Genomic DNA, 23,599 nt, shown 5'->3' on the forward strand with positions numbered 1-23,599 from the left:
AAAATATAAAGGTACAAATGTGGAACATATATGCGATTATTAACTTTAAGTTGTATCTAATTGTTTATATGTTAATATAACGTATTAAGAAAATATTTATGAATAATTTAGTGTATTAAACTTGTCTATGAGCTGCTTAGTTCAGGATTTATCACACTTTATAAAATGTCATAATTATGAGAAGCTATTATTAACTTAAACAGTTATATGTAACTTAATTTTAAAAGAAATCCAATTATGATACGAATTAATGAAAATTGGATGCTTTATCTATAAAATTATTTAGGCAAGTCCACACTGCAACGTGTTAAATTACCATCGATTCAGCTTTTCAGTATATTTTATGAGACACAAAAATAAGTAATCACGTATTAGTAATGTAAAAACATTTAAAACCATTATTTATCATACGAGATTTTCTTATTGCCAAAGATAATAAAACGAAAAATTTATAGTGGTACGAGGAAAGTAACAAACGGTAATACCACCCCATATATTTCGTTCGCACCGCATTTTCTTATTTATAAGAAAGATATTTACGTTAAGTTTGTTCGAAAGTCGGTTAAAAAAGTGTAAAAACGAATTAAAAACGGCATCTGATTAAGGAACGAAAAAGGGAGGAACTGTTATCTCAAGCAGTATTTACCTATATAAAAAGGGGGATGTAAATATTCCGGCCGGGTCGGCGTAAGTAATCAATTATTAGGAAAGTTTGACCATAAAAACCAAGTTACCGGTGCGGCAGTACGGGCACGGGGCTGCGGGCTGCGGTCGGCGATATATTTCGGAGGCAACATTGACATAAAGCCGTCTGCCTCCTCTGTTTTATCGCTTTTTACGGAATGTGACGAAAATTAACTGCCGACCGGGGATCCATTGCACTCCTTACCTCACCGTGTCGAAACGTTTTAGTGATCGATAACAAATAATAAACGGATGGATAGGCAGTTTTTGAAGGGATCGCCTTCTTATCCAGACGCCCGAACTGTCAATGGAAGACAAGACAATAATGGCACCGACACTCCTTTGTAATTTACTTCAACTCAGGCAACTTCCTGCCTGCCAGACGCCGGATTGTGTTTGCAAATGTAAATATTAAATATCCCCGTCTCCTTTCGCGTAATAACAACCCGATATAAATATCGACGAGGCTCCGGAGAAGTAGTTTCTTTATGGAAACAAATTACGCAGGAACAAAGTGTTCGCAGCAAAGGGGCTTTTGACGTCGGGCGCAGGAAAGTTTTTCAATTATTCCACCTATACGTATTTACAGTATTCGAAACGTAAAATCCACCCACGCGGTAATTAATCCGGGTGAAAAGTCGCCGCGTGGGTGCTCAAGGTGTCACCTGGTCCAGACACCTCAAGGGAGATGTCTTAAGAAGCCGCTTTGTCGTTTCTAATCAGCTCACACGTAATTGCCGCACCCAAAACCATCCGACACGATCCGATCGAAATTTCCTCTTGGCAACTTGTCCGTTTTCCGTTTCGCTTGTGCCAGAATCGATTTTGAATTGTGGCACCACCACCAAATCGATGTGTGTGCAATTAACCAAATTGCCACCCCTATTTTTCGGAGATTCGAGTGATTTAATAAAAGGAACGCGACGATTAACGATTGCTGCGTGCCACCATAATTCCTGATTCACGTAATTAACAATTGAAAGTGAGGCCGACACGAGTCGGCGTTCCCACGTGAAATAATGAATTTAAATGGTTCCACTTGTAATGGGGAAGGGACCGCAAATTGAGGACGAGTCAAAGCTGAACCGCACTTTTAAGTCACGCATTTCATTTCGAAACCACGACGACACTAAATTACCTAATTATTGGATTGTCAAGGAAGTTACTGCGTTTTTTCTTGTTTAGTCCTTTAGTCATGAGTATTCGGTCAAATTTGTCAATCTGTTGATGTGGAAGAGAGGTGTCATTGTACATTGGTACAATTTTCTTGTCCCTCTTCAATACTAACAAACGTACAGCATGATGGTGGTTCTAAAAATTCTGCAGCATGATCAATTATGATGGATGCGCCCTTAGAATTTGAAAATATGGTGGATGCACCCATAGAATTTGAAAATATGGTGGATGCACACATAGAATTTGAAAATATGGTGGATGTATCCACATAGTTTGAAAATATGGTGAATGCGCCTTAAGTGAACCAACTCTAAATTTTCAATTATGGTGAACGCATCCATAGAATTTGAAAATATGGTGGATGCGCCTCAAATTAACAAATACTTTTATTACATATTATGACATTATATGTCCAAATTTACAATAGTATCATGGATTCCTGTAATATAAATTGCTCCAAAAGAAGGTTATGGTTACTATTTGATGGTCTACTGTCGGTGTGACTCAACTTTCTGAATTCTAGTGAAGCAGTTACGATGATAAAGTACTCTCAACAAATCGACAAAATGTACCAGAATATATAATAAAATTATATTTAAGCTGAGATTTATGCATTTTATTTTTAACGTTAAAAAGACAGTAAGTTTCTTCACATCCTAATAATTCTAGTTATACCTCCCTTACTTGTTTTTATCACACAGTCAGTTAACTTCATTTGCAAATAAATGGGGTGGATGCACCCACAGATTTTGGAAATATAGTGGATACGCCTCAAATTAACAAATATTTGTAATACATATTTCGACATTATATGTCAAAATTTACAATAGTATCAATGATTCCTGTAATATAAATTGATCCAAAAGAAGGTTATGGTTACTATTTGGTGGTCTACTGTCAGTGTGACTTATTACAACTTCCTGAATCCTGGTGAAACAGTTACGATGGTAAAGTACTGCCAACAAATCGACAAAATGTACCAGAATACAAAATAAAGTTATATTTAAGCTGAGATTTGTGTATTTTATTTTTAAGGTTAAAAAGACAGTAAGTTTCTTCTCAACCTAATAATTCTAGTTATACCTCCTTTACTTGTTTTTATCACACAGTCAGTTAACTTCATTTGCAAATAAATGGGGTGGATGCACCCACAGATTTTGGAAATATGGTGGATACGCCTCAAATTAACAAATATTTGTAATACATATTACGACATTATATGTCAAAATTTACAATAGTATCAATGATTCCTGTAATATAAATTGCTCCAAAAGAAGGTTATGGTTACTATTTGGTGGTCTACTGTCGGTGTGAATTATTACAACTTCCTGAATTCTAGTGAAACAGTTACGATGGTAAAGTACTGCCAACAAATCGACAAAATGTACCAGAATACATAACAAAGCTGAGAGCTGAGATTTGTGCATTTTGTTTTTAAGGTTAAAAAGACAATAAGTTTCTTCATACCTAATAATTCTATTTAGACCTCCCTTACTTGTTTTTATCACATAGTCAATTAAGTTCCTTTGCAAATAAATGGGGTGGATGCAACCACATGTTTTGGAAATATGGTGGATGCGCCTCAAATTGGCAAATACTTTTAATACATATTATGACATTATATGTCCAAATTTACAATAATTTCATGAATTCCTGTAATATAAATTGCTCCAAAAGAAGGTTATGGTTACTATTTGGTGGTCTACTGTCGGTGTGACTAATTACAACTTCCGTAATCCTAGTGAAACAGTTACGATGGTAAAATACTGCCAACAAATCGACAAAATGTACCAGAATACAAAATAAAGTTATATTTAAGCTGAGATTTGTGTATTTTATTTTTAAGGTTAAAAAGACAGTAAGTTTCTTCTCAACCTAATAATTCTAGTTATACCTCCTTTACTTGTTTTTATCACACAGTCAGTTAACTTCATTTGCAAATAAATGGGGTGAATGCACCCACAGATTTTGGAAATACGGTGGATACGCCTCAAATTAACAAATATTTGTAATACATATTACGACATTATATGTCAAAATTTACAATAGTATCAATGATTCCTGTAATATAAATTGATCCAAAAGAAGGTTATGGTTACTATTTGATGGTCTACTGTCAGTGTGACTTATTACAACTTCCTGAATCCTGGTGAAACAACCTAATAATTCTAGTTATACCTCCCTTACTTGTTTTTATTACACAGTCAATTAACTTCATTTGCAAATAAATTAGTTTAATTTAATCAAACATTGTTGTTGTACCTGTAATTGGCCTCTGTTTCGTGTATGTGTGCATCTGCAACATGTACAACAACAACAACAACAACAACAACAACATCCAGGAGAATTTGAGTTGACCTAAAAAATGTATTATACCATAATAGGTATGGCTGCATTCGGATGCAGCAAAAGACAAACACGTCAGAGTTGATCCCGTAATGCGAAAAATATGATAATGGCCCCTCGGACACCTGTTGTCCGGATAAATACCCGGAACCCGGAACGCGACACATCAGAAACACATTTCGCCATTTGTGCCGTTCCTGCTCATTTCGGGCCGGATCGCGTGTCTGGCGGCAGTTCCAGTTCCAGTTTGGGAGGAAAAGACCGTCGATTTGCATTAAAAAGAGACGGCCCGACTACGCTCCGGCTCCATTCCGCTCACTGATTGCCCTTTATGAGTTTGTATAATAAGCGTGCGAGTGCGCCACCCTAATTAACTTAACTAATTGGCTAACACACTAAACTACAAACAACACGCGAACGAAACTCACTTTCTTTTCTAGACACTAATTTATTCTCGATTCTGTTATTTAACTTGTTGTTTTATTGGGGCCTGTTTAACATACAATTTTACCCACTTTAACCTCAACATGAAGATAATTTTGATAATATTGAAGGCTCCAATATACACTAATAAACTAAATGTTGGAAGTGTTAAGCTTAAAAAAAGTATTCCAACTTTATAAAATTAAAAACCAGTATAAAATGTTTTAGTCAAAATCTACATTTGAGTCTAAATATCTTAAGATACTCTCACCCAATCAACACAAAATAGTGAAAAAGACCATTCTCACCCTGTATAGTACAAATAAATAATACAAAAACGAATTCATATTTGAAAGAGAAATGGAGAAAAAGCTTTAAGGAATTTGGAAATATCAAAACTTCGACATGTCAGTAAAAAAAGGGAAAGGAGACTTTAATATTTATAAAGAACTCTCTATTTTATATGGATAAAAGTGCAGTGCAGTGGTTCAGTCGGAAAGTAATAATACGTGAAGTAATCGTTCCTGACATTTTCATTCATATTTGATACTTTAATATTTTTTCGTCGGGGCCCGCCACCGTAAAAAAAAAATCTAAATGCGAGAACCTGGGAATGGATATGGATACGTACCACAAACGGAACGTGTGTGTTATTCTGTTTTATTAAATATGCCACGCCACACTAGCAAATTGTTTACTGCTCGATATTTCCATTACTTTCTCAAATTGGAACGTTCAAATAATGTTCGCACGATCCGGCTTTCATTGAATATTTTATGGCCGACCTGATACGCCGAAAATTACTTTTTTCTATTGCGCACCGTTTAAAAAACTCTTTTATTGGACTATTTACACACATAAACATATAAAAGACACAAAAACTAGAGTCAAAATGGGAATCTGAACAAAAATTGAATTTTTTTATTTAATGTTTCTTCAAACATTAAAAATATCTAAAAAAGGGCTGTAATGATCAAAATTAGTCAAGACCACCATTTAATATTAACAAAATATTCACTTGAACTGCGCATCTAGTTTGAATGGAGTATAGTAGGTAAAAAGTTTAACAGTTTTAAAAAATATTCAGTGGCGTAGAAAATAGGAAGTCAAAAATAGAATCACTCCTCAGAATCTATGTTACTCTATTAATATACATAATTTGAACATGATTCAACCAAAGGTTACAGAAATATAACAAACAAGTAATTCTGGAGGACCTTCAGAATACAAAAAAGTAAGTTGGAGATGTTTATTTTGACGATATATATTATTTTCACGTATAGAGTTTATGTAAATGATAAATAATGGTTTTAAGTTGGTAATATGTAATTACTTTCTTTTATTTACGTAAAGAAGTATGTAATAATAAATAAAATTAAACATACTTTTGTACATAATATTATAATTAGGTCTAAAAACTTGAATATTTATAAAATTGAATGATATATAAGCGTTTAAACTAATGGCAAGTCTGAAAAATGATAATTTTATAGTCTATTCACATAAGGTACGGTGCAAAGTCAACAATAGTCATATGGTATTCACACACAGTACACGTAATTTTCAACAAGACCGTATTTAAAACTAAAGATATTCAAATATAATTTTTAGATAAACATTAACAAAATATGCATTTGAACTGCACACCTAGTTTGAATGGAGTATAGTGGGTAAAAAGTTTAACAGTTTTAAAAAATATTCAGTGGCGTAGAAAATAGGAAGTCAAAAATAGAATCACTCCTCAGAATATATGTTATTCTATTAATATACATAAAGCTTATTACAGAATAATACATACCAAATTTGAACATGATTCAACCAAAGGTTACAGAAATATAACAAACAAGAAATTCTGGAGGACCTTTAGAATACAAAAAAGTAAGTTGGAGATGTTTATTTGACGATATATATTATTTTTACGTATAGAGTTTATGTAAATGATAAATAATGGTTTTAGGTTGGTAATATGTAATTACTTTCTTTTATTTACGTAAAGAAGTATGTAATAATAAATAAAATTAAACATACTTTTGTACATAATATTATAATTTGGTCTAAAAACTTGAATATTTATAAAATTGAATGATATATAAGCGTTTAAACTAATGGCAAGTCTGAAAAATGATAATTTTATAGTCTATTCACATAAGGTACGGTGCAAAGTCAACAATAGTCATACGGTATTCACACACAGTACACGTAATTTTCAACAAGGCCGTATTTTCAGATATTCAAATATAATTTTTTGATAAAAATTAACAAAATATTCATTTGAACTGCACACCTAGTTTGAATGGAGTATGGTAGGTAAAAAGTTTAATAGTTTTAAAAAATATTCAGTGGCGTAGAAAATATGGAAAAAAAATATTAACGAGTTAACGTTTCAAAAAATAGGTTTTTGTTCCAGTTGGGAAACTATTAAAATATTTATAAAGCAATTTGGATAAAAAACTTAGGTGGCGGTTCCGTTATTGAATGTTAATGAGGTCCAACGCTGCAACGCAACGGTCTCACGAAATCCGCTCTCGAGTGATTAAAACGTCATTTAAGTTTTTCCCAGTTTAATTAATCGCATCCCGTGGGACGTTTTTATGACTCCGGAGGCATGTTGAATTATCGGACCGCGTGACATGTTCAAAATCATTAAAACATCCACCTCAAAAACCCTTTTCAAAATTCTGCCCCTGAATGGGCCTTTGTTGGCGGTAATGGACATGCCTTGTAATTTATTCCACCCTGTATAATTACTCTTTAAATTTATCGACACCAACGAAATCACTCCAAACTAACAACTTATTATTAACTATGTTTTTTATTAAATAATTAAATTTAAATATTAAATAAACAAAGCTTTTTATTATTAAATAAATTGTTAATAATGGTGGATGCTCATGATTATGTAACAGGTGTTTAAATCACATAGTAAAACTTGTTAAAAATTAAATAATTTACTACTTATTATTATGATATATTTATTATCATATTTCTTCCAAAAATTCAGACTATTTTTGAATTTTCAATTATGGTGGATGCACCCGCAGAAATTGTAATTGTGGTGGATGCACCTCAAATTAATATATAAATTTTCAATTGTGGTGGATGCGCCATATAATTTGTAAATGTGGTGAATGCGCCTCAAATAAATTATTTGATTTATATATATTTTTATAATTTTGTCCTGCTATTGGGATTATTTATTTATTTATTTATTTATTTATTTATAGAATAAGGTTTTCAATATTTCCACACTGTAATGCACAAAAATCTGAAATAATGTATTTAATCAGTGCGATTATTGATCGAATGTTTATTGTATCATCGGGATGATCCCAATGAAATTGTTGCTTTGTGTCGGGGAGTGTCTTGGGCGCAATTTACGCCGCGCTGTTTGCCTTCTAAATCTGACTAGATGGTGGTGTTGTAGCAGTGACACTTTGTCAACAGCAAACACGGGACCCCGGACTCCCGGAATACGGAGTGTCCCCCCCGCGATGTGCCCACCGAAATGCAAATAGATTAACGGATACGCCCCAGAATTATCGATTAATAACGGCGATAATGGGTCCGATGGACCGGCAAACTGGACATGAACCCAAAACTGACACAATCTGATTATTTTGCCATATTATGGGATCAATACATGTAAATTATATATTCGTAATACTGTTTTGTGTGAGTATTTAGTTAAATAAATCCCCTTCCTGGGCAAAAACTATTCGAATTTCAGTTCTGCAGGAGATTACAGTTTAAATATTTATTTATCCTCCATGAACGAAGCACTTGTTTCTTATTGTCTGTTCTAGCAATTATAAGAGCACGAATGTTGTAAGAAAATAAAATTTTCATCAATGGCCGTTGATTGTTTGCTAAAGGTATTATTCTTTCTTTTATTCTCAGCCAGTGTTACTTGTTTTTGTCAGCACCAGTAATAAGATACCTGAGCAAATATGGATTTTCACGTTGAGATAATGGAGTGTCGAGATAATTGTGTCCAGTTGCCAACCAGTTTGTTCTTCTCAATTTTCACTTACACAACCTCTTCAGTATTCTTGTGCTGAAGCAGTCCAAGGAACAATAGTAAATAACTAAATATTGGTCTTTTAGGGGATGTTAAAACTGGAAAAATCAGACGGAACGTAAAAAGTGTAGTCTCGTTTCAATTTAATGGGGGAGATTTTTATTTTTATATCCCATCGAAACACTCAAAGCGTTCATCACAATTACCATTTGTAGTCAGGTATTAACTTTAGCAGGAAGCAAAACAACGAATAAAATACGTCATTGAACATTGGCAAAAGAATTAAGATTTAATTAAGCACCGACAATAATTTAATAAGGCTGAAACAATTTAATACAGAGTAATTCAGCAATAGAAACGATCCAGCCCTGTTAATTGGACCTGGAGGCAAATTTGAGTTTGGATTTGGAGCCACGGCATAAATTAATTACGAAATTATTTGTTAAGGAGCTTACGTGTACCATTTGTAACGCGATTTCAGCGGGAAAAATCCATAAACACACACACCAAACACAGAACGGGGTGCTCAGGCACCCGAAAATATTTATTCAACCCACGGAGTTATAATTGTGACCTTGCACGTCTTAATCCGGCCCCGTTTTATTAATTCAGCACCTTTTGTCCCTTTTTCCATGGACAAGTTCATGTGTAACAAATGCGACGACTTGTGCAGGTCAATATTTAATTTTCGATTGGATCTTTGTTGAGTTAATCGCCTCTAATTAGAGCATATCGTTGTGAAAACGAAGGGCTCAATAACGTGTGAAAACCAGGTCTATTCACCGTGATGGAATTCGCTTATGTTTGAGTAGTTAATGAAGTTTTTAGGTTGGCTGAATGGGGCGTGAAAGGGGAAATAAACGAGATTGAAGCCCATAAATTAATGGACAACTTTCCATAAATATTAATTTTATTGAACATTTCAATTTTACTTCAAATATTAATTAACTTGTTTTATTATATTCATTATTTTTCAAATAGTCTTAATTATTTTTCAAAATCATATCATACGTAAAATAACATCCAAATTGAAGCCCATAATTATTAATTTTATAGAACACTTTATTATAGGTTTAAAATTTAATTAGGCTGTTTTATTATAAATATTTTTAATACTTTTATTTATTGTCAAGTAATAAAAATTAAATGTGAATTTCGAAACACAGCATATTAAAAATAGATAGAGACAGTCCATAAAGTATTGGACAAGTATCGATAAACTTTAATTTTATTGAACATTTTAATATTGCTTTAAATTTTAATTAAATTATTTTATTATATTTATTGTTTTAATCCTTATTTTAAATTTACTATTAAATTGAATTCAGGAATAAGTCATATTAAAATGAAATCGAGCTTTAAGCCCATGAATTATGGGACAAGTTTCGATTAACATTAATATTATCGATCATCCTTATTTCGAAATTATTAAGAACGCATTTTCAATGAAATTTAAATGCCAATTCGGAAATAAATCATATTAGAATTATATAGAGATTTAAGCCCATAAATAATTGGACAAGTTTCGATAAACATTAATTTTATTGAACATTTTACTATTGATTTAAGTTTTAATTAGGTTGTTCCATTATATTTATTATTTAAATCATCAATTTGAATGAAAATTTAGAAACAAACCATATTAAAACGATATCGAGATTTAAACCCATAAGTTTATTGAACGTTCAATATTAAATATTGTTTATTATATTTATTTTAATTTACTACTTAATATTATAATATATTTATGATCATAAGTTTTCTTCCAAAAGTTCACTCTATTTTTAAATTTTCAATTATGGTGGATGCACCTTAGAATTTATAAATATGGTGGATGCGTCAAATTATTATAAAATTATTATTAGGGGCATTCTCAATGAAATTTAAATGTTAATTCAGAAGTAAACCATATTAAAATGATAACCCTTAATTTATTAGACAAGTTTCGACAAAACCATTAATTTTATTGAACATTATACTATTGATTTAAATTTTAATTAAGTTGTTTCATTATATTTAATATTTAAATCATTGTTTTAAAATTATTTGGAAAGTATCCTCAATTAAATTTAAATGAAAATTAAAAAAAATACCATTTTAAAATGATATCGAGATTTAAGTCCATAAATTAAACGACAATTTTCGATAAATATTAAGTTCACTGAACATTTTAATATTGCTTTAATTTTTAAATAAGTTGTTTTACTATATTAATTTTTTAAATCCTTATTTTAAAATTATAAGAAAAGTATTCTCAGTGAAATTTAAATATGAATTCAAAAATAAATCATATTAAAATTATATCGAGATTTAAGTAAGTAAAGTTTAAGGACAAATTTTAATTAACATTAATATTATTCAACATTCTTATTTTAAAATAATTAGGAAAGCTTTTCCAATAAAATTTATGTGTTAACTCATAAATAAACCATATTAAAATGGTATTGAGATGCGTTTATAAATTATTCGACAACTTTCAATAAAAATTAATTTTCGAAATTTAAGCACATAAATTATTCAACAATTAAACATTAATTTTACTTTAAATTTTTATTATTTTATTGATATTGATTTTTTCTTAATCTTATTTCATGATTATTGGGAATTAATGTGAAATTAGACGTCGAGACTGAATATTATAAATTATCGGACAAATTTCGTTAAATTTTATTGAACATTTAAATTTTAATTAAGTTGTTTTTTTTTCATTTTTATATCCTTATTTTAAAATTATTGGAAAAGTAACCTTAATCGAGATTTAAGTCCATAAATTATACGTCCATAAATTATAGGTCAACTTTTGATTAACATTAATATTATTATTTTAAAATAATTAGGAAAGCATTTTCAATGAAATTTAAGTGTTAACTCATAAATAAACCATATTAAAATGGTATTGAGATAGAAACTCATAAATTATTAGACAACTTTCAATAAACAATAATTTTACAGACTTTAAATCTTTATTTTAAAATTATTACCAAATGATATTTGAATTCAGAAATATATAAATCATAATAAAAATAAATTGAAATTAAGCCCATAAATTATTCAACAATTAAACATTAAATTTTTATTATTTTATTAAGTTTATTTTTTCTTAATCTTATTTCAAGATTATTGGGAATTAATGTGAAATTAGACATCGAGACTGAAGCTCATAAATTATCGGACAAATTTCGTTAAATTTCATTGAACCTTTAAATTTTAATTAAGTTGTTTTTTTCATTTTTATATCCTTATTTTAAAATTATTGGAAAAGTAATCTTAATGAAATTTAAACGAGGTTTTAGAAACGGATCATATTAAAATGATAAATTAAGAATTTCTTTTAGCACTTTAAGGATTTGAAGTCTCCAGAGGGAGGGTCTAGTAAGATTAAATAAAAGTCGATTTAAAAATATTTCATCACATTTTTAGTCGCCAAACTAAACCATTACATTTATAAATTATTTGAAATATTAATCAAAATTCGTTCTTGAGAGTGGGTGAGTCACATTTCGTAGGTGGTGTAACTGGGGGGTTGGGAGTCGCATAGTCGGTGATAGTGGACGTCGGTAACTCTGTGCGAAACTTTGCGAAATGCTCTGTAAATGTTTACAGTGTACAAACGAACCGGCGAAGCAAATATATGCATTCGTCCCTTCGCGTCCCCTTGCACCCTTCAACGGGGTCCCGGTGTGCAGGGTCGTAATCAGGAACAATGCGTCTCGCCCGATCGCTCTTTATTAGATTAACATCGAGTGTTTCGCGCATCCGTGGACTCACATAAATTAATCATTTATTTATCTGCACCCTTAACGAAAACTCCCCTGTAGGGCTGTGGGTGACACAATCGAGTGTGTCCGATAAAATGTCCCTTTGAAATGTTTTATTCGATGTATTTCCATCGACAGCAACAAAGGACATTAAATTAAAACGTGAACAAATCACATGTAAAAAGGCATTTAGATTTTTAATTCACAACGAATGTTTAAATGTGTGTTTTTATGATTTTTGCATGTATAGTTTAGGGATTTTTATCTGATTCGGACAAACAAATACAAAGGTCAATTTCCTATACACGAATACGTTATTAAAATATGAATGTTAAATGGACGACTGATTATCGTATTTCGTCGACGTCTAACGACGGCAGGAACAGCAGCAACTTCCTGATTTAATATATCACGCAAGTGTAATAATGTCGGAAATCATTTAAAGCTTTTTTACGTGACCGACTACAATAAACATCGAAAACGACCGAATTATGTGTTGAACATACTACATGAACAAGGCTTAAATATTTTATATAAGGGATTTGTCCGCAGGATAAACGTTGCAGGACGAGAAGTTACTTTATGATGTCGCATGACAGCTAATAAAACGTTCATGTCGTTATTTAGCTTTAATTCGAGTGATTTAATCAAAAGTGAAGGAACAAATAGATCTATTTATTGAACGGTTGTCGTACGCGTAGACGTAAACCCACCCCCGACATATTATTCCCATCTAGCGGAGTCCTTTGTGCCGACATATTGTGTTTGTTGTGAAATATTAACCGAGATCCAAGGACTAAATGAAAAGGTCCTTTTAGCCGAAGGTATCTTTTGTTATTTGTTTTGCTGAATACGTGGGAATAAAGTATTGATGGATCCGTGCGACTGCCTTTCAATAAAATCCTGCTGCCCCGTCTTACGTCCCGCCAGCAAATCCATATTTCGCACTGCACACCAAAACGAAAACGTTCCACTTAATTACCGCTTTTTAATCCCACCTCCTTAAATGGTGACGAACTGCAAACTTTCCTGCTGCCCGGAACATCCTTTGAGGACGTATTTGAGTGTGAACACCCCTAATTACACCTATAACGGCCCGTTTTGTCGTCCCGGCAGTTCGTTTTATCGCCTGCAATCCATCCCGGGACGCAAATAATACACAAATATATATTATTCATGAGCAGGAAATACACTTATTATATTTTATTTTCGGCATTATCGCCCCGCAAACGAAACGAAAAAAAAAACAAAATGGAAGCTAATGGTGCGCGAAAAATTATCCCTTAGGTTCTCTTTTTACGATCGATCGGGAACGGCGCAAAAGGCGCATAAAAAAAATTGCAGTGGCAAGCAAAAATCACTAAATAATCCGGCTGTTTCGTTTACATTTACTGCTGTCGTTGTTTTTCCGTTTGATACATTTAAATATTGAATTGTTGCAGCCACGTGGAATGCGTATTGGATTCGGGTCTGATCCTTTAATAAATTTAAATTATAAATGAGCTCGGGCATAAATTATTTATGTTTGAATTTATTTAAATATACATGTATTAAAATAGTATTTTATTTTAATTAGAAATACATACGAAATTCCAAATAAAATCACTATAATTGAACAATATAAAATAATTGCAGGAGTGTAATTAAAAATTGAAGTGAAAATAAGTGTATAGAACAACATGTTCTAAATGATAGTTTACATTTCTTAAAATAGTATTTTATATTAATTAGAAATACGTATGAAATTCCAAATAAAATTATGAAAAATATAAAATAATTGCAGGAATGTAATTAAAAATTGAAGTAAAGATTAGTGTATAATACAACATGTTGTAAATGAAAGTTTACATTTATTAAAATAGTATTTTGTGTTAATTAGAAATACGTATGAAATTCCAAATAAAATTGTGTAACTGTACAATATAAAATAATTGCAGGAATGTAATTAAAAATTGAAGTGAAGATTAGTGTATAAAACAACACGTTGTAAATGAAAGTTTACATTTCTTAAAATAGTATTTTGTATTAATTAGAAATACCTAAGAAATTCCAAATAAAATTGTGTAATTGAACAATATAAAATAATTGCAGGAATGTAATTAAAAATTGAAGTGAAGATTAGTGTATAAAACAACATGTAGTAAATGAAAATTTATATTTATTAAAATAGTATTTTGTATTAATTAGAAATACGTATGAAATTCCAAATAAAATTGTGTAACTGAACAATATAAAATAATTGTAGGAAAATAATTAAAAATTGAAGTGAAGATTAGTGTATGAAACATGTTGTAAATGAAAGTTTACATTTATTAAAATAGTATTTTGTGTTAATTAGAAATACGTATGAAATTCCAAATAAAATTGTGTAACTGAACAACATAAAATAATTGCAGGAATGTAATTAAAAATTGAAGTGAAGATTAGTGTATGAAACAACATGTTGTAAATGAAAGTTTACATTTATTAAAAAAGTATTTTGTATTAATCAGAAATACGTATGAAATTCCAAATAAAATTGTGTAACTGAACAATATAAAATAATTGCAGGAATGTAATTAAAAATTGAAGTGAAGATTAGTGTATGAAACAACATGTTGTAAATGAAAGTTTACATTTATTAAAAAAGTATTTTGTATTAATCAGAAATACGTATGAAATTCCAAATAAAATTGTGTAACTGAACAATATAAAATAATTGCAGGAATGTAATTAAAAATTGAAGTGAAGCTTAGTGTATAAAACAACACGTTGTAAATGAAAGTTTACATTTCTTAAAATAGTATTTTGTATTAATTAGAAATACCTAAGAAATTCCAAATAAAATTGTGTAATTGAACAATATAAAATAATTGCAGGAATGTAATTAAAAATTGAAGTGAAGATTAGTGTATAAAACAACATGTAGTAAATGAAAATTTATATTTATTAAAATAGTATTTTGTATTAATTAGAAATACGTATGAAATTCCAAATAAAATTGTGTAACTGAACAATATAAAATAATTGTAGGAAAATAATTAAAAATTGAAGTGAAGATTAGTGTATGAAACAACATGTTGTAAATGAAAGTTTACATTTATTAAAATAGTATTTTGTGTTAATTAGAAATACGTATGAAATTCCAAATAAAATTGTGTAACTGAACAACATAAAATAATTGCAGGAATGTAATTAAAAATTGAAGTGAAGATTAGTGTATAAAACAACATGTAGTAAATGAAAATTTATATTTATTAAAATAGTATTTTGTATTAATTAGAAATACGTATGAAATTCCAAATAAAATTGTGTAACTGAACAATATAAAATAATTGCAGGAATGTAATTAAAAATTGAAGTAAAGATTAGTGTATAAAACAACATGTTGTAAATGATAGTTTACATTTCTTAAAATAGTATTTTATATTAATTGGAAATACATACGAAATTCCAAATAAAATCGTGTGATTGAACAATATAAAATAATTGCAGGAATGTAATAAAAAATTGAAGTGAAGATTAGAGTATGAAACAACGTGTTGTAAATGAAACTTTACATTTATTAAAATAGTATTTTGTATTCATTAGAAATACGTATGAAATTCCAAATAAAATTGTGTAACTGAACAATATAAAATAATTGCAGGAATGTAATTAAAAACTGAAGTGAAGATTAATGTATAAAACAACATGTTGTAAATTATAGTTTACATGTCTTAAAATAGTATTTTATATTAATTGGAAATACATACGAAATTCCAAATAAAATCGTGTGATTGAACAATATAAAATAATTGCAGGAATGTAATAAAAAATTGATGTGAAGATTAGAGTATGAAACAACGTGTTGTAAATGAAACTTTACATTTATTAAAATAGTATTTTGTATTCATTAGAAATACGTATGAAATTCCAAATAAAATTGTGTAACTGAACAATATAAAATAATTGCAGGAATGTAATTAAAAACTGAAGTGAAGATTAATGTATAAAACAACATGTTGTAAATTATAGTTTACATTTCTTAAAATAGTATTTTATATTAATTGGAAATACATACGAAATTCCAAATAAAATCGTGTAATTGAACAATATAAAATAATTGCAGGAATGTAATAAAAAATTGAAGTGAAGATTAGAGTATGAAACAACGTGTTGTAAATGAAACTTTACATTTCTTAAAATAGTATTTTGTATTCATTAGAAATACGTATGAAATTCCAAATAAAATTGTGTAACTGAACAATATAAAATAATTGCAGGAATGTAATTAAAAACTGAAGTGAAGATTAATGTATAAAACAACATGTTGTAAATTATAGTTTACATTTCTTAAAATAGTATTTTATATTAATTGGAAATACATACGAAATTCCAAATAAAATCGTGTAATTGAACAATATAAAATAATTGCTGGAATATAATAAAAAATTGAAGTGAAGATTAGTATATAAAACAACATGTTGTAAATGAAAGTTTACATTTCTTAAAATAGTATTTTGTATTAATTAGAAATACGTATGAAATTTCAAATAAAATTGTGTAACTGAACAATATAAAATATTTGCAGGAGTGTAATTAAAATTTGAAGTGAAGATTAGTGTATAAAGCAACATGTGTTAAATGAAAGTTTACATTTGTTAAAATAGTATTTTAAATTAATTAGAAATACGTATAAAATTATATTTAACAGTCCACATTCATTTTTAGTTCAATGTAGAAATTCAGACTAATCCTAAATGCAAATAAACTGCACTCACAAACAAAAAAGTTCACTTAATAATCCGCACAGTCCCTGCTATCACTACATCGTAAATTCAGTTTTTTTTGTTTAATATTTTTAAACATAAAATTGTTACATCCTGTTTCATGAAATGCATATTAAATTTAACTTTAGTCCATTTGTATAAAATTTAAATTATGAATAAGCCTGGGTATACATTATTTATTTTTAAAATTTATTTAAAAATAAAAGTATTAAAATGGTATTTTACATTTATTAGAAATATGAATGAAATATATTTTATTTATTTAAAATAAAATTGTGAAACTGAACAATATAAAATAACTGTACAAAGAATAACATGTGAAAGTATAAATTAATATATTTTTTTATAATTAAATGTAGAAATTTAAGATAATCCTGAACACAATTTTTAATTTTGTAAATTTGTAATTTTTTTATTTCTATGCATTTAAATTAATAATTTTATTTTCTTTTTTTAATTTTATTAGTTTTTTTTATTTTTATAAATTTAATTTAATAAATTTAGTTATTATTAATTTAATTGGAAATTTTAATTGCTATTTTAAATTTTTACTAATTTAACAATTTTGTTATTTTAATTCTTAAATTTTAACTTTTTAAGCTTTTTTTAAATTTTAAAGATTCAGATAAATAATTTTGATTTCTTTTTTTAATTTAATTTTTATTATTTTTAATTTAATTGCAAAATTTAATTGACATTTTTTAATTTTTACAAATTTAATTTAACAATATTGTTATTGTAATTGTTAGTTTTTAATTTTTTAAGCTTATTTTTTATAATTTTATAGATTTAAATTAATAATTTTATTTTATTTCTTTAATTTAATAATTTTTTTTTTAATTGTATAAATTTAAATTAATAATTTTTGTTTTTTTTAATTTAATTGGAAATTTTAATTTACATTTTTTAATTATAACTAATTTAACAATTTTGTTATTTTAATTGTTAAATTTAATTCTTTAAAGTTTATGGATTCAAAGAAATAATTCTAATTTCTTTTTTTAATTAGATTTTTTTAATTCTATAAATTTAAATTATTAATTTAAATTATTTTTAATTTAATTGGAAATTTTAATTTGTATTTTTTAACTTTTACAAATTTAATTTAACAATATTGTTATTTTAATTGTTAATTTTTTAAACTTAATTTTTATAATTTTATTAATTTAAATTATTAATTTTATTTTATTTTTTTTTTTTTTAATTTGATAATTTTTTTTAATTGTATTAATTTAAATTAATAATTTTAGTTTTTTTAATTTAATTGGAAATTTTATTTTACACATTTTAATTTTTACAAATTTAAATTAACAATTTTATTATTTTAATTGTTAACTTTTAATTTTATAAACTAATTTTTTTTATTTTTATGAATTTAACTTAATAATTTTGTTTTCTTTATTTAATTTGATTAGTTTTTTTCTGTAATTTTATAAATTTAAATTAATAAATTTAGATATTTTTAATTTAATTGGAAATTGTAATTTACATTTATTAATTATTCCAAATTTAATTTAACAAATTTGTATATTTTATAAATTTTATAAATTTTATAAATTTTATAAATTTTATAAATTTTATAAATTTTATAAATTTTATAAATTTTATAAATTTTATAAATTTTATAAATTTTATAAATTTTATAAATTTTATAAATTTTATAAATTTTATAAATCTTAATCTTATAAATAAATAAATGATTTTATTGTTTATTAATTAATTTAAATTTTTTAAATTTATTTATTTCGTTGATTGGTAAATTTTAATTTTATTTAAATGATCTTATTATATTTTATTAATTTAAATGAATAATTATTATATTATATAAATATATTTTTTAAAATTTATTATTTTTAAGACACATTTTTTAAATTTTATAATTATAAATTAATGATTGTATATTTTTTGTATTTGTAAATTTTGTACATCTAAAGAATATTTTGTCTGTTGAACAAATTGTTCATAACGTAACAATCATCAAACTTAATAAAGCAAATTCTTAGTAAAAACAATTTCCAATCGATAAATATATTTCCCGTGAAACTATTAAGCTTTCAACTAGCTGAATTGTATGATATAAAAGAAGGTAGAAAAAAGGTAGGTCAAATTTCACGATCCAACCATTTTATTCCCACTTTTTTCCCCAGTCCCTTCCTTTTTTTCCGTCGGCCCAACGCAGCTGCAATATTCCTCGAGTGTTTTCATTCGAAACTACCATATCTGCGAATTAGTTTCAACAAAATCGCGAGCCCGAACTTGACTAACAAGACAAAAAGCGCAAAAGTTGTCCCTCTTAAGGGCGGAAAATAATTGGCCGCAATTTAAATTTAAATTGAAGCCTTTCCTACTCGGAAATTATTTGGCTATTAAATTGTATTCAGTTCAATCCGGACACCAATTATAATTATAAAATTTTAAAATTACACAGACATAAATTGGCGGTCGCAGATTGACAGTCGAAAACACAAATAAATGGAGTTTGCATTTAATTAGAGCGGAGTCGGTGGGCTGTAATTAATTATGTAATGTGAATACTTGGGCATTAATGGAATGTAAATAGGGATGGAACAACAAGAATTTGTTTTGTTGCGTCAAATATAAATCCGTGTGGTTATTTGACGCAATAATTCCGTTTGAAATTGAATATATTTATTTATAAGCGTCAGGAAGCCGGTTCAGTTTCGGTGCGCCACAAAAGGAAGGACCACTGACACATACATAAAGTTAATTTGACAATTTGCAGAGCCAGCAAAAGACGACGAAGGATAAAACAGTCATTTCGGTGCCTTGTAGACTGCGTCAGCATACAAGTGTGGGGGTTGGGGGGGGCCGAAACGGGGGGTTGACAGATGCCCTCTCCAAACTAAGGTAATAATGTCTTTCATTTGTCTTCATTTGCCTAAGACCCGGCAAACACGCCTCACTTTGCGAACGGAAGGTACAAGGGAAAGGGCCGATATGATTTTGCGAGATACCCCTTTTATTTAGCGGCCGCTCACTAATCAACTGCCTCAACAACAACGGCGGCTCTATTTTTGGATTAACCGGCGGTGGCTCGTTTTAAAAACTGTTGCGACAATCGGAGGAGCCGTGCGTGTCGTCGCAGAACAACTAACTAACTAAGTTTGTCGTAATACAAAGTGTCATGCATGTCGTTTGATAGTTATCAAAGTCGATAAAAGCGGCAAGTTGTGAGTCTCCACGGACTCCGATAATATTGTTCAGCCGAACCGTGCAACTATTTTAACGCAGCACCAACCCCCAACTAAATTTATATTGGCAATATTTCGGATTAGGGCGACTCTCCCGTTACGTATTACGTATTACGGCATAGATAAAGTTTTAATATCTGACGTTTCCGGCGTATCTCGGTCTGTCATCGGGCACCGGCAAAAATTACACGTCGGATTCCACTACATAATGTTAATGAAACGTTTAATGCCCCACTGTCGGGATTACCTTGAGTTTCTGCATTTAATCATAAGTGGATATGGACGGTTAAATGCTAATTTAAACTTTCGTTTTACTGCACGTCGTTTTACGCTAATCCTCACTTCAATTTTTAATTACGACACGTCTAATCCCGCTATTAGTAATCTACGTACAATTTATTTATGTTATTCTGTACCACATTTATATTTTAAATAAATAAAATGGATTTAATATACATATTTAATAATACAAAACCAATAATGTAGGTTTTTTAAGCTTAATTAATAAACATTAAGTTTAAAATATTAAATTTTACTAAAGAGATTTACAAAATTAAAATAAATTAATCTTATAAAATTAAAATTTCATCAGTTAATTAAAAACAACATATTATTTAATTTAAAATTATAAAATTTTAAAATTTTTCCAATTAATACAAAAAAAAATAAATTTAGTAAATTTATTAAAAATAATTAATTCAAATTTGTAGAATTTAAAAAGAAAATTAAATTAAATAATATACTTAAAAGAAATTCAATAAGTAATGGTTTTAAAATTTAAAAAAAAAAATAAAATATTTAATTTAAATTAATAAAAATTTAAAGATTAAAAATTAGCAAATAAAAAAAAATAAAATTATTGATTTAAATTTATGAAATTAAGCCAGAAAAAATAAAATTCACCAATTATTGAAAAAATAATAAAAAAATCTCTAATAAAATTTAAGAAATTAGGCTTAAAAAAAACAATAATTTAAATAATAAAGTTTTAAAACTTAAACTTACCTAAATACAAAAAAATAGATTATTCAATTAAACTAAAAAAAATTACAAATTATCAATTAATTAAAAAAAATATATAATTATTAATATAAATTTAAAAATTTAGGATAATTTTTTTTTTAAATAATTAAAAATAATAAAATAAAATTAATAGTCTAGATTTATAAAATTAAAATAAATTAATCTTAAAAAATTTAAATTTACCAATTAATTAATAAATTCTTTAATTTAAAATTACAAAAATAAAAATATAAGATTATCAATTTAAAAAATTAAGCTAAATATTTTAAATTTACCAATTATTCAAAAAAAAAATAATTAGTTTAAATTTGTAAAATTAAATTATAATAACATATATTAATATATAATTAATAACAAATTTAAAACGAATTAAATAGTTTTTCTTTTAATTGCAAATTTAAAATTCATCAATTATTGAAAAAATAATAATAAAATCTCTAATTTAGACTTAAAAAAATTAGGCATAAAATAATTTAAAGTAATAAAGTTATAGAAATTACAGATTATCAATTAATTAAAGAAATATATAATTATTAATTTAAATTAACAATTTCTTTAATTTAAATTTATAAAAATAAAAATTTATATTATTAATAAAAAAATAAGATTAATAATTTAAATTTAAAAAATTAAGCCAAAATATTTTAAATTTGCCAATTATTCAAAAAAAATAATTAGTTTAAATTTGTAAGATTCAATTAAATAACAAATTTAAAAGGAATTGTTTTAATTGAAAAATTAAAATTCACCAATTAATTAATAAACAATAAAATATTTAAATAAAATAATAAAAGTTTAAAAATTAAAACTAACCAAATGAAACAATAAAATTATTAATTTAAATTTTTAAAATTTAAAAAATTAAGTTAGAAAAGTTAAAATTCAACAATTGTTTAAAAATTATATTAATAAAATCTCTAATTTAGATTCATAAAATTTAAAATATTAGACTTAAAAAAATAAAAATTTCCAATAAATTAATAAATAATAAAATTGTAAATATAAATTAATATGGTTTAAAATATTAAAATTAAAAATTAGCAATTATTAAAAAATTCATTTTTTTTTAATTATTTTTTAGGTTTAAAATATAAAATGTTTAAATAAAAAAAATATTTGTAAATAAAATGTTATTTACGTATCAAAAAATTTAAATTAATAAATCTTAAAAATGTTAAATTTACCCATTAGTTAAAAATAATAAAATCATTCGTTTAAAGTAATAAAATTTAAAATATTTTAACAATTAAATTTAAAATGAATTAAAAATTATATAATGACTTAGAATTTAACAAATTTAAATAATTATTTCTAGATTATTATATCATATTTTTCAGTGTTCATATTAAACTTATTTTTAATTAATTTTAAATAATATAAAATATTTAAATGACTAATATTATTAATGTGTATCAAAAACTTGTTTCAATACAAAAATTATTAAATATATTATTTAATAAATGGAATAAAATGACATTTAAAAAAATAACGTTTAAAAAAAATAATTTTAACAATTAAATTTGAAATAAATTAAAATTATTGATAAGAATAAAAAAAATAAAATTAAAAAAGAATATTCAAATGCACGAATGAAAAAAATAAAAAATTTTATCGTCACATACCATATTCACATATTTTATTTACTCTTCTAGTTTTCATATTTAAAATATTTAAACAACAATATATATCAAAAATTTATATAGACTTTATTTTTTTGTTTTGTGATAATGAAAATATTTAACATACAATCGCACACGTTTAATCAAATTGATTTATTTTATTATAGTTGTCATTTCGTATGGATGAATTAGAATAGAATTGAGTATTTCCAACGGACATTATTAATCACATTTCGGTTTTAATTAAACCCAAAATCAGGTGCAATAAAAATAAACAATATCGGATGGATTCATTTGCCGTGTTTATAATATGCTAATAAAAATGCTAATTGGGTCCGGTGAATTAATTATGTCAGTGACCGTATTGCACATGAATTTTAATGTAAAAACCGACTGCGTCAAATTTTCCTTATCGTTAAAAAAATTACATTTTATATAACGAATTCTTTTGTTATGTAGTTAACGAATTTAGTGCACATTCGTGGCAGGTTCGAATTAATTGCTTTCCGTTGCATTGTTTCAACAGAAAAATTTATATCCGCGGCTAAATTCTCTCCTTTTTCTCTTCGCCTCCGCCGCCCCGGTCATG

The 23,599-nt window shown here is 26.9% G+C and overlaps 1 protein-coding gene and 1 long non-coding RNA gene across 2 annotated transcripts in view; one reads left to right on the top strand and one right to left on the bottom strand.

The window, feature by feature from the left end:
• The window catches only part of LOC126265592 (uncharacterized), a 213,553-nt gene that overhangs the window by 183,046 nt on the left and 6,908 nt on the right, over positions 1-23,599 (bottom strand). The gene's annotated exons all lie outside the window — the stretch shown is intronic.
• On the top strand, positions 2,553-3,683 carry LOC126265593 (uncharacterized). The gene is made up of 2 exons (XR_007548090.1): positions 2,553-2,729; positions 3,138-3,683. It is a non-coding gene; the product is annotated as an uncharacterized LOC126265593 (long non-coding RNA).

This window comes from Aethina tumida, chromosome 5 (assembly GCF_024364675.1).
Source record: "Aethina tumida isolate Nest 87 chromosome 5, icAetTumi1.1, whole genome shotgun sequence".
NCBI lineage: Eukaryota > Metazoa > Arthropoda > Insecta > Coleoptera > Nitidulidae > Aethina > Aethina tumida.